Source organism: Coptis chinensis, chromosome 9 (assembly GCF_015680905.1).
Source record: "Coptis chinensis isolate HL-2020 chromosome 9, ASM1568090v1, whole genome shotgun sequence".
Lineage (NCBI taxonomy): Eukaryota > Viridiplantae > Streptophyta > Magnoliopsida > Ranunculales > Ranunculaceae > Coptis > Coptis chinensis.
The window spans coordinates 48,208,005-48,220,981 of record NC_141464.1 but is presented as its reverse complement, the minus strand read 5'-3'; positions in this window follow the sequence as shown (position 1 = coordinate 48,220,981).

The window sequence follows — 12,977 nt, the reverse complement described above, 5'->3', positions numbered from 1 at the left end:
ACCTCTATTAGCTAAATTATCATCGGACACATTTTCAAACCCGCATTCCAATGTTGTCTGCCACATTTTAAAAAAAAAAACCCCCATACAAAAGTCATGGCGATAGGCTCAAGGATTACATCATTGGCAAAGGGAGCACTGTTTACAAAATAGTCAATAAAAAACTACTTTAATTATAAGTGAAAACATTACGCATGTGCCCCTCAATAACAATTCATTCTAACATACGTACTACTGTACTGTACTTTTAAAAAATATCAAACATGTATTGAGACATACAAGTATGAACATGTGATAACTTTTAAAATACTATACAAACTAAACTATAAAATTTGCCATATATCATTTCATTATCATACGAGCTTTTCGCTGTACTAAAACAAATTTTTTTTTCCTTTATAAAAGATGCAGGAAGGATTTGATAAGTTTAAACTTCTTTCATTTATGCAAACAAAAACCGAGTCCAACAAAAAAAAACAATTCCATAAATCCAAAGCATACTGCTGTGAGTTATAAAGAGTGTATGAAAAACCATGTTGCTTCAATTGGTGGATATGCTAATGATGGTTGTTGTCAATATATGCATATGCCTTCACTTAGTACCACTGTTGTCAATGGAGATTTATCACTTAAATGTGCCGCTTGTGGGTGTCATCGGAATTTGCATATGCCTTCACTTAGTACCACTGTTGTCAATGGAGATTTATCACTTAAATGTGCCGCCTGTGGGTGTCATCGGAATTTTCATCAGCAGAAGTTCTTGAGTCTAGGTAAGGTTGATAAAAAACGATTGTTAGATGAACCTGGTAATCATATGAGCAAAGAAGTTTGCATCAATGGTGGTTCTAGGAGTGTCAAGAGTAAGAGATTTAGAACAAAATTTACAGAAGTTCCGCAGAAACAGATGGTCGTGTTTGCTAACAGATTAGCTTGGAAAACAAAAAAAAGTGATGTTGTTGCCATTAGCCAATTTTGTTTGAAAAATGGCATTGAGATAAATGTTTTCAAAGTGGCTATATAATAACAAAAGCAAAAGGTGAAGCAACACTAACACCTACCCCTACACCTCTTATTGCAGTTGCAACATGAATATTTAGCCTACTATGTTGATCTCTACTACTCAAAAAAATAAACGAAAACTTTTTGATTTTGTCTATTTGTTGTATATATTTTTTAAAAACTTTTCAATACTAAATATTGCAAATCGATCAAAAAGTTACTTGATATGTAATTTTTTCCAAAAAAAAAAATCTCACCCTAACCATTAACTCCATAAGTTTCTTTTTTTTTTATAGTTTACCGATTAAGAAAACATTTACGACTGAGTCGTTCGAAAATCATATATTATTGGATGTTAACAACCGTCTTAATTGTACTTAGCTTGATGTAAACACTTTATACTTAAATTTTTTTTTAGTATTGTCAAACTTATCATGATTTAACTCCTTCTTCTATGTTTTATTGTTTTTTTTATAAACACCCTTTTTCTCCTTATTCAATAGCAGTTTTAAACTTCACTTGGTCTTTTTGTTTTTTTTTTAAAAATTTTAACATTTCTTAAAATTTTATATCATGTCGTACACTTTAGTTAAAGTTAGTTTACTCTCATAATGGATTGTTTACTACTTCAAAATAAGCTAATCTTTGTATAACGTATCAATAACGTATAATACGTTGTGTTTGTTTTGATGCAGAAATAAAAACAAAGAAATCAACCTCAATGAGACTATTGCAAGCGCTTCTTATATAACAGTTCCCTGCTTTAAAAAGAAGGTCAGTCAATAGACCCTTGCATTTGTTTTTTTGCGTCTTCAAACATGTAACTCATGGTGCTCTCAAATTGCTTGATACATGTCACATGCATTATATTTACATAAAACGAAGAATGCACTTACAGTTAGTTCTGTTTTTTTTAATTGCATTTTGTTTTTTTTTTAATTAACTTACTGCCAGGAACTGCTACACAATATATAGTTCCAACATTGTCGATGACAGACGCTTAGCAAGATTTTCTAACTGGCCGTACGCCTGTACTTAATGTTGATGGCTTCCAAAGGCTGCAAAACCTTTGCCTTATTGTCAAGTTTGCAGAGTTAGTTTTGTTAACTATTCGATTCTGCGGCTTTGACAGCCAATTGCTCAAATCGATAGTGGCCAAACTTTTTTATCCATCTGTAAATTTGTTTTGTAATTTAAGCAAAATACGTGGTGTCGTTCTATTAAGTTTTTAAAGCTTTCTATAATGTTATTTTTTTTATTTATGGGCAGACATCTACATGTTATTTCCTCAATCTGGAACATGCATACGTACATTAGAATTAAATAAAAAAAATGTGCACATTGCTTGATTGAGATAACTTACAATTACTGCAGAAATTAGTATTTGTTCTACACATTTGACGTGCCTTAAAACTAGATTATGAAAGTAACCTTCTCTACCTACTTGACACTTCAACGTTTTCTTTAGAGCCCACCTACACTTCTACATATCAACTTAAAATTATTACAGAGTCCCCACATTTTTAATTATGTCTTAATATTTAATTATTTTTTTGCCACTATAAAGCATGCACGCTTATATTTTGATTCATACAATAATTATATTCCTCATCCAATCTCATTAGTCCTCCTCATTATAAACCTAACTTCTCAATGACTCCAAACCGTCAGAGAATCCCTCCCTCACCTCCGATCCAAATAGATTACTTCGCTGAAAATGCCCTGCAGAACACAGTTGATCCCATGGAAGGGATCCATATTATTCACAGGTGTATCAAGGCAATGTATGCACGTCAAGGATTTATGCATGAACAATTAACAGATTTACAGCGACGTATTATAGTCTTTGATGAAGAATAGGAACAATTTCTGGAAAGCTACTCGCAGTTCTTAGAAAACCACTCAAAAATTTTGGAGAGTCAAAGACAAATTTTCGAGCACCAAGGAGACCTTCAACAACAAATTCTCCAACATATAGAACAACTTCACACTATTGTCACAACTTTTCTTCCACATCCTCCCCGTTATAATCGTCCGCCTGGGCCAGCGTAATCTAATTATGCTTCAAATTAAAGGTCCTCAACTGTCTTCTCTAAGATTCGCATCAGTTGTGTAATATTGAAGTTATGGCACATTTTCGTTGTGTGAATTTATGTCTTTGCATACTGTGTGTAATATCTATTATTATATCAGAAGCAAATAAACACTTTTAATAAACGTTTACGTTGCCCTTAAAAAAATACATGTAGCACTAACATCACACCTAACATGCAAAAAAACTTAAATAGTATAAGCAATCTGACAACAGCACTCATTACGACAAACATCACAATTGACAATATGGGTGATTTTCTTTTCATTTGGCAACATTGGTTAGTTTGAAGCAGTAAATTGCATCTCCTTACTAAAACATCCAACCCAGTCACATTTAAGCCACATTTCAACAACTTTACCTGACCGATCCTAACACTTAACCAAATACATAATACCTCTGCAGGTTGCTTCCCTGCATCTTCGATTAAGGTAAGGACAGATTTGAACTGTGTGGCCTTCTTGCTCACAAAGTTGACAAATCTAGAAAAAAATTAACCAAAAAAACAAATATCATAATTTAACTCATGTCATGATGTGGTCTTTATTGATGTACTTACTCCTGTTGTTAGCTAAATTAAGCTTTGTGCCTAATTTAATAACAAAAGAGTTGTACAAATGAAGTTTTAAATTAAGTTATCTAAAATACGTTCGTTGCTACAAATGTTCGAAAAGCAGCTCCACCCATTTATGTTAAACTTATCAACCTAAGAGAAAGAGTTTAACACAAAAAAACCATATAAAGAAATAACTGCTATGAAAAGTTCTGGGTAGCCTTTTATAATACATCTTTTTAAAAAAAAAACATTTTTTTTTTTTGCCCATTGGATGAAAATGAAGATTTTTGACACGTCACATTAAATATAGTTGAATATGAACAATCCAATTATATTATTATACTATGTCGATATATAGCATACATTAGGTTGACCACCCTTACTATCCAACATCCCATCAGATTTACGTAAGTCACGTTAATCTAAAGCGTTTCCTTTAAAAAATTTAAATTCATTTTGCCTACGATATATTAAAAATTTCCAACGGACTTACACAAAAAAGTACGGGCCCCTCTTTCTCCAACTCACGGACTAACTTTGCATATTAACATTATCTCTTTCTTCTCTAATTTCTTAAGAAAACGACTCAACCACAGTATTCATACCTCTCGCATCTCGTGGATTCCAACCACCAACCCCCCTCAGGTAATTCTTCTCTTAAAATTTTTTCGCTTATTTTATGCCGTTTCTACCTTAAATATATTATTCGTCTGTTACACTGTCTTCTTCATACGATTTCCATTTCAGATCATCATAACCTTCGATTTTTTTTTTTTTTACTTAATAGTTAACTAATTTAAAAGATCAAGCTACCAAAAAAAAAAAAAAAAAAAAAAAAAGTTAGAAAATAAGAATTTTCATAATAACCATAAAAAACCCTTACTACATGTTGAGACAAAACAAAAAACGTTGGCGAACAAGGGGACAACATTGTAATTTATTTTTTACTTTCCATTTATAGCCTGTGGTTTAGTATAAGTTACGTGCATATACAGAGGGCTTTTATCTAACTAACTCTACCTAGCTTTCGTAAAACCCTTTTTTACAATTTCCATATTAAATACATTAATGGGACACATGTAAGTAAGTATTAGTCCTATCAGGAATCAAAAGCATTTGTAATCATAAAAAAAAAGGTCTTCTTAAGTTTTAAATAATGAACTATATATGATCACATTCCCTTTAGAAAGTCTTTTTTAACATCCACGTGCAGAGCACGTGCACTAATGCTAGTTTGTTTAAACTTTAAAGTGTTTGACTTGTCCAAGTGTTTAAAGTGTCCGTTCCAAACCATTGGATCCAATTTTGTACTACTTATCCATAAAACACTTTTTTTTTCTCAGTTTTATAGATACAGAGTCCAAGACCATTGGACTCAGCTTAAGTAGGACACACCTAGTTTTTGGGGTCAGCATATTTCCCCCGTGGGACACGCTGGAAATACACAAGTGAGCATGCATGTACATTTTTTTTTTTTTTTTGTGCATAACTTCACTTGGCAAGGGCTCTGATACACCCGGGACCTCATAGAAACCAACGGCTCTGATACCGTGTCAAATTGCCAATCTTCGTAAGTCCGAACTTGTGTTGAAGGGTTAATTCTATGAATATGAGGCTGGGGGAGGGGGTCATAGGTAGTACACACCTAGTCTTTGGGGTCAAAACCAAACTCTCTTTGGATACAGTTATTACTAAAAACTCACGTGCAGATTTATTACCAAAAACTAATATTTTCTCAATTGTAAACTTCGTAAAAGCAGCTCACGAGGTAGCAGTCAATTATATATATATATATATATATATATATATATAATGGTGATGACGCACTATAATTAGAAAGAGTGGGTGGAGATGAACCACTGCTGAACATGACAACTTAAATCGGAGGTGGTCTATGATTGAACCATTTCTGCCTTCAAACGTCGTCCATTTTTAATCAAACCCCTAGACTAGTGGATAAATTAGTTTGTTCAACCTAGTACTTGTAGAAAGATAACTTCCAAGTCCTTTTTTTTTATAACTTTGAAAATGCATGCACAGAAACATTTAAGGAATGATCATCCGGTCTTAAGGGATAAATATTTGTTGGGTGGTAGACATTAGATGTTTTTATGTTGTTAACTCTATCTGTATATCAAAGTGACCGGTTGTTCATGATTTTAAGGCGTAGACCCAGTACTATTATAGTGAGGATTCTGGTGCAGTGAAAATTCTCCCTCTAATAATTATCATATTTTTAGGGAAGTATGTAATTCTTTGAAATTTTGTCTTCAATAGGTAGTTAGGAGTCTACCTTAACCCTGTAACTTTTTTTAAAAAAAAAACAAGAACTTCAATATAATCACTCGTACCAAAACCAAAACCACATTACTTTGTCACCCCATGACACAACAGGGAAGATATATTGTCTATAATTATGCAACCACAGTAAAAGTATACTCCATAACTATGCAATTAATCCTCCCCCAATGCACTTTTGATTTGCACCAAACTTATTCTAATTTTTCCAGGTCTTTAGACTTACCCCCGGCCCACCCCCAAAACTCACGGCCGCAAGACCAAATCAACCTATTGTTTGAGTCACTTGACTTGGAATGTCCTAAGCACCCGTTGGACCTTGAAATTATATAAATACCGTACCCCCAAAGTGGGAGTTAGTGGCACGTCTCAAGATCTCATGCACTCAAATAACCAATGGCTACAACGACTTAAAAAAAACGCTTGTTCTTATATCTTTTGTGCTGTCCAAGATCGATCGTAAGACTAATTCATATTCTTCTCTATCAAGCCAAAAACTCCCTATTTTAAAAAGAACACCACGTGCAAATCTTACTTGACTTATACATGAATATGAATGTTAATTGAAATGAGTTAAACTCAAATTCGATACCCGATGGTTAGGTGCGGTTGAAATATAGAGTGTAATTAAACATGAAAAAACTTGGTAGGATGGACAAAAATAGAGAATTTGAATAACATATTTAATGAATAGAGTACTCTATATTTTGGATTTAATAAATCTATATATCACCTCTTTCTATATCAAAGCAGAGTATATCTTATGTGGACTATCTATTTTTGTAGAATTCCATATTAGTGGTGATGTTAGGAGAGTTGTAATATTGTTCTAATGAGAGAAAACCAAGAAGAAGAAGAATTTTAAAGAGAGTAGGCTAGAATAATAGGGTTAAAGTTATTGTATTCTGAGTGTTCTCTACCCAGAGTTACATACTTATACTGAACTAAAACCTGATAAATATAAACTATTAGATATAGATGTCCACACTTATAGAAACATGGGACTTTCCATATTTAACATATTCTAACACTCCCCCTCAAGCTGTAATGCCGCAAACTTGCAAATTGCAACTTGAATGCCAGAAAGAAAATATAAGAATACAGCTCCCCCTTTCGCATAAAACTGCCTTTAGTTGAAGAACTCGAACAACTGTTGAGACGTTCTGGAAGTGAAACTGTCGATTTAGGCAATGGCAAACAATAATACTGATTTGATGTGAGCTTCTTGGCTGCTACTACCAATATCACTGTTGAAGTCTTGCATAACATAAATTGCAAACAATAACACTGATTTGATGTGAGCTTTTTGGCTGCTACTATCAATATCATTGTTAAAGTCTTGCAAAATACTGTTCTGGGTACTCCTGAATATATACTGAATAGTGAAACTGCAGTTTAGGCTTGACTGCTACTAGCTGAATATTGAAGAGTCCATATTCTCCTTGACTACTACCTGGAAACATGAGTACTCTTCCACCAACGTCTCCATATTTGCCAAGACATGATGGAATATGGAGACATGAGTACTCTTCCACATACGTCTCCATATTCTCCTTGCCTTATTTACTACTCTGGATCCTCATATCTCCATAATCTCCCCCTCAAGTTGGAATATACAAGACGGAGTTGGAACATATAAAGGCTTGTCTATTCCGACTTGAATTGAGCACCGAGCACCACAGCAACATAAAAGGAATAAAAAAAATGATAAACGAAAACTGGATTACCCCAAACATGATGAGAATCACAAAAAAATGCGAACTGGATAACCCCAAACATGATGAGGATCACAAAAAAACGCGAACTAGATAACCCCAAACATGATAAGGATCACAAAAAAAAAACGCAAATAGAATAACCCCAAACATGATGAGGATAACAAACAAACGCGGACAGAATCACCTCAAACATTATGAGGATAACAAACAAACGCGGATAGAATAACCCCAAACATGATGAGGGTAACAAAAAAACCGTGAACTGGATCGAATTTGGCCCAATTTGACCTGCTATTTGTTCTTCGAGTGAGTTAAATTAGTAACACGAACAAGATAACTCACATAGGAAATAGCTCAACGTGGCCTAATTTGACCTTCTTCTCTACCCATTTACATACCATATCACAACACCCAACAATCCTATAATCAAACTCCATATATAAACGAGCTTGTGAGAAAGCTTGAAACTTAATTGAATACTAAAAAACTGAAAAAGAATTTTTTTTTTTTTTTCTTCTTATATACCAATTTTAGGAGATACCTCTCCTAGCATACCACTAAACTTATATTTGAACGTAATGCTCTGATACCATATAGAATTCTATGTTAGTGGTGATGCTAGGAGAGTTGTAACATTGTTCTAATAAAAAAAAAACCAAGAAAAAGAAGAATTTTAAAGAGAGTAGGCTAGAATAATAGGGTTAAAGTTATTGTATTCTGAGTGTTCTCTACCCAGAGTTACATACTTATACTAAACTAAAACCTGATAAATAGAAACTACTAGATATGGATGTCCACACTTATAGAAACGTGGGACTTTCCATATTTTACATATTCTAATATTGACATATTCTAACAATTTTCTAAGTGGCGCGTTCTTGAGAGAGAGGTATGCCACGTGGACACTCTTAAATCATAAGAAGTTTCATAATACAACATAAGCTCTTAATCTTAAGAAGTTTCCTAATACAATCACAACTCTAATAAGTCAATCAACATCTCGCAAGGAAATTTTATACAACTCCAATCCCTAAATCAATTCTAAAAAATTATGCTAATAATTATCTGTCATTGAATTATTTACAAAAATTTATGGGCTGTGAATTTTAGAAATGATTCTGGCTATATGGCCGGGTCTAAAACCTTGTTAATATTAAAGCTCTCACAAAGGGTATGTAATTTTCGAGCTTTATTAAAATTTCACATTATAATCTCCTATTAAAACGGGAATTCCTCTCTTATTAAAAAAAATAAATTATAAGCACTTCTAATTAAAACGGAAATAATTCTCCTATTAAAACGGGAATCCTCCCTTATTAGAAAAAATAAATTTTAGCACTTCTAATTAAAACGGGAATCTTTTTTCCTATTAAAACGGGAATTCCTCCCCTATTGAAAATGGAAAATATAACATATCTAATTAAAATGAAATCCTTTTCCTATTAAAATGGGAATCACACTTCTAAATTAAGTCAAATATTAAAATGAGATCCCGGGTTTTTAAAACTTAATGAAAACAATTTGTTAGGAAATTACAACGGGTTAACGACTAAAGCGGGAATCACAATTTGTTAGAAAATGTATATATGTATAGTTATGATAATTGTTTAACAAGTTTTCAAAAGAGTTAGTGCGGATGCACGGGCCTATTTTCTAGTCTTAATGGAGCTCTATTAAAATTCAACATCATTTTCTATTAAAACGGGAATTCCAACCTCCACTATTAGAAAAAGATATTCTAGCACTTCTAATTAAAATGGAAATCATTTTCCTATTAAAATGGGAATTCCTCCCCTATTAAAAAGGAAAAATCTAGCATATCTAATTAAAACGTGAATCCTTCTCTTATTAAAACGGGAATCACACTTCTAAATTAAGTCAACTATTAAAGCGGGATCCTTCTCCCAATTAAAAAAAGGGTTTTTAAAACTTAATTAAAACAATTTGTTATGAAATGAAAATGGTTAGCAACCGAAAACATGAATCACGATTTTTTAGAAAATTTCTATATGTATAGTTACGATTGTTGAGCAAGGTTTCAAAGGAGCTGGTGTGTATACACGGGACTACTTTCTTGTCTATATCTTAATATTAAAGCTCTCACAAAGGGTATTTTTCGAGCTCTATTAAAATTCCACATCATCATCTCTTATTAAAACATGAATTTCTCTCCTATTGAAAAAGGAAAATTCTAGTACTTCTAATTAAACGAGAATCATTCTCCTATTAAAATGAGAATTCCTCCCCTATTGAAAAAGAAATATTCAACACTTCTAATTAAAACGGGAATCCTTCTCCTATTAAACACGGGAATCACACTTCTAAATTAAAACAAGATCCCTCCTCCAATTAAAAAAATATGGTTTTTAAAACTTAATTAAAACAATTTGTTAAGAAATTAAAATGGGTTAATAACTAAAACAAGAATCATTTTCCCCAATTAAAATGATTAGTATATATATATATATAGGGGAGGGATATAGCCACAAGTACTGTAGCCACATTATAGGCACAACAAATTCCGGCCCTTTATCTATTCCAATCCAACGGATGTGACATAAAGTCCTTTTCTTCAGCAATCTCCAGTTTTAAGTGAGGAAATAAAGGAGGGTATTTTTGGAATAAAAGTTTGTCCGAAACAAAAAAAGAAAACATTTTCTCCCAAAAATGTGATCGATCTTTTTTCCAAACATAATCTTCTTCACTCAACCACTGACTATCTCTCCAAAATCAGTATACACCACCCTCTCTCCACCATTCCAAAACTAGGCGACTCCACTACTCTTCACTGTCCAAAATCAGGTGATTATCGAGCTCCACTTCTCTCTCTCTCTCTCTTAATAGACAGTAATTGATTTCGATTATGACCAAAATTTTACTTCGTTTTTTGTGAATTTTTCTTATAAGAGTTTGGAAACATAGCAATGTTTTGTTTCTAATTGACAATTACTCATTCTACTGTAAATTTACTATAATTGAAAATTATGATATCTATACATACTCTGATTAAAAGGATTCAAGGCCTCTTAAGGTTTTTTTCTTTTTCGGTATTTTGGGGGTATACAACGTCTTGATAGACTGACAAATAAGCTATCTAAAGAACCACGTCTCCAAGATGATGCAAAGTGTTAATTGTGTGGATATCCATTTATTGTGTTAGTGGTTTCAAACACTTTGTGAAGAGCGTTACTTTTTGGTTTGAGGAACAAATGATAATTCTGACTTGGAAGTTGGAAGCCTAAAGTATCATGCATTCAAGATGATAACAATGATGACAAGGCTCAAGGACTAGGTTCTTCGTAGTTGTATACTTAATGAATTTATTATTTATTTTCAATCAATTAATTTCTATCAAGTGATGTTATTCTACTTGAACCAAGGCATCAATTATTGTATCATGGTTTCCACAGCATATTTAAATTGTTGGAGTGATTTGTATTCCCACAATCCCCCGTTTGTGTAGTTGATGCATATCATTAATTATGTTTTTCCCTTTGTTTTGTGACACTAGGTATAACCCTTGCCTTCAATATTTCAGGTGACTAGCCCACGAGGAGATGAAAATAGATGAGTGCTTCTTGCTTTTTCAACTTGTGATTACCCTTTGACGTTGATTTCAGTGTTTGCAAAATGTTTAGTTGCCAACATGGCAAGAGTAATCCGATCTGTAATGAAATTTAGAACACAAAATATATGACTAGCTATATTTGATACAAATTTCCAGTAATGAAATTGCATTTACAGTAATTTATTGGTTTTTTTATTTTGAGTACTGTAAATTAATTATCCTCGAAATGTGTTTGTTGGTTTTTTAATTTTGAGTATGGTTTGTTGATTTAGAGTAATTGATATTGATGTATATGTTGGTTTGTAGGTTTGGCTGTAGGTGGAAAGAAATCTCTTTAACAGGTGTGGTGATTCCACTCATTATTCAGAGAAATGTTGTTCGGTGACCACACCGTGTTGTATTCGACGAGGAGGAGAACGAAGACGAGGACACAAATGATGACGAAGATGATTGAAATTGTTTGAAGCTTGTATTTTTTGTATTTGAGTGTTGAGCGTTGGAACTTGTGTTTGTCTATTCTAGAGTGTTATTGGATCTTTTGTGGTTGTTAGTGTTATGGGATCATTTTTAGTTTACTTGTTTGTTAAGGCATTACAATCTTGTGTTTGAGCTTGTGATTGTTACAGTGTTATGGGGCGATTTGTGACTATTAGAGTATTGGTTTTAACCTGTCAGAACTTGTATTTTGAAGCTCAAACACAATTTTGTGACTGTTATAGTGTTATGGGGCAGTTTGTGATTGCTAGAGTATTGGTTTTAACCTGTCAGAACTTGTATTTTGCACCTCAAAACTGATTTCCATTATATTTGCAGCTCAAAACCTAAGATTCTTCTTAGCAGCTCAAAACGGGTTTGCTATAATTGGAGCAACACACAATTAACAACACATGTTAGAGCACTTATAAATAAAACATGGCAGAGCACTAGTTTGGTAATCTTGTGATCTTCACTCTTGTTATTCTAATGAAAATGTGAGCACTTATATTCTACACCTGTCAGAGCACTTATTAAGTAAGGGGAACCTGTTAGAGCATTGTTTGGTAATCTTGTGATATTTACTCTTGTTATTCTAATGAAAAAGTGAGATCGGTGGCCTCAAATATTCTACACCCTTTGGTATTTTCAGTGTTAGATTGTCAGTCAGTGGCCTCAGATATTATGCACCCTATGTAAGGGCTATAATGCCAGCAAGTCTTACAAGCCTATTGGGAGTCTGTTAGAAAGACTATTAATGGCTCTCTCTGATTGACACATAAATGATTGACATAGATTTTGGATGACAAGGAAAACACTTGCTGCTAGAATCAAATGCTGTATTTGAGAAATTGAGAATCTAGTTAAGATGATCCACACTATATTGTTGTTCAGCATCAATTTGACATTAATAATCTAATAGTATGATATACTCTGAACTCTGAACCGATTGCATGAAAAAAATTCAGAAACTATGCTGCTTGCAATACACACCACTTGCACACACACACAGTCACACAACAACCCACAAGACTACACAGCAGCACACACCACCAACACGCTAGCAACACACACCAACAGCCCACACAGTCACACAGCAGCAGCACACACAGAGCCCGCATAGCAGCACACACCTACACCACAAGCACACTGCACACACCACACCTCCACCACCAACACCACCACCTGCAGTACACCTCTGCACCATCAAAATGGAATTGGATCCCGATGGATTTGAACCATCAACCTCTCAATTATTTGAGCGCTCTGCCA